This window comes from Tupaia chinensis, unplaced genomic scaffold (assembly GCF_000334495.1).
Source record: "Tupaia chinensis unplaced genomic scaffold, TupChi_1.0 Scaffold148105_1, whole genome shotgun sequence".
Classification (NCBI taxonomy): domain Eukaryota; kingdom Metazoa; phylum Chordata; class Mammalia; order Scandentia; family Tupaiidae; genus Tupaia; species Tupaia belangeri.
Window position 1 is genome coordinate 1 of NW_006207956.1, and position 575 is coordinate 575.

General features: G+C 61.2%; 1 pseudogene; it reads left to right on the plus strand.

Annotated features, from left to right (window-relative positions):
- Positions 1–5: 5 nt before the first annotated feature.
- LOC102489790 (biogenesis of lysosome-related organelles complex 1 subunit 4-like) lies at positions 6–505 on the plus strand (annotated as a pseudogene).
- The last annotated feature ends 70 nt before the right edge of the window (positions 506–575 follow it).

Consider the following 575-nt stretch of genomic DNA (forward strand, 5'->3'; position numbering starts at 1 on the left):
CGGGGTCTTCGGAGGACAAGGCCCTGGAGGACGGTAAGCCGGGCCGAGACCTGCCCCTGCTGCGAGGAGTCGCCGCTGGCTATGCCGCCTGCTCGAGCCCGGAGCCTGGAGCCAGGACATGAGGCTCTGGACGCGAACCTCGAAGACCTGCTCACCGGAGTGGACGAGTTCGTGGGCATGCTGGACATGCTCCGCGGGGACTCGTCCCAAGTCGTCAGCGAGGGGGTGCCATGCATTTAGGGCGAGGCCGCGGAGATGAGGCAGATCTAGGGCGGGATCTAATGGATGGCGGCAGCGTGGCCAGGATGGAGGAGCAGGTCACCAGGGCCAAGGAGCTGGGGACTTTCCCCAGGGCGTTTAGAAAACTCCTGCACACCATGAACGTGCGTGCCCTCCTCCTTTCACAAGGCGTCTCCATGGAGGCCGCAGCAAGCCGGCTGTGAACCTCCTGTCCTTTCAGACTGAAGACCACTTCCCTGGTTGCAATGAGAGACCTCAGATCTGAGTCTGCCCTACCACCACTGCAGGAGGACCCTGTATGGGACCTGTGAATTAAGTTCCTTAAAAATTCTATT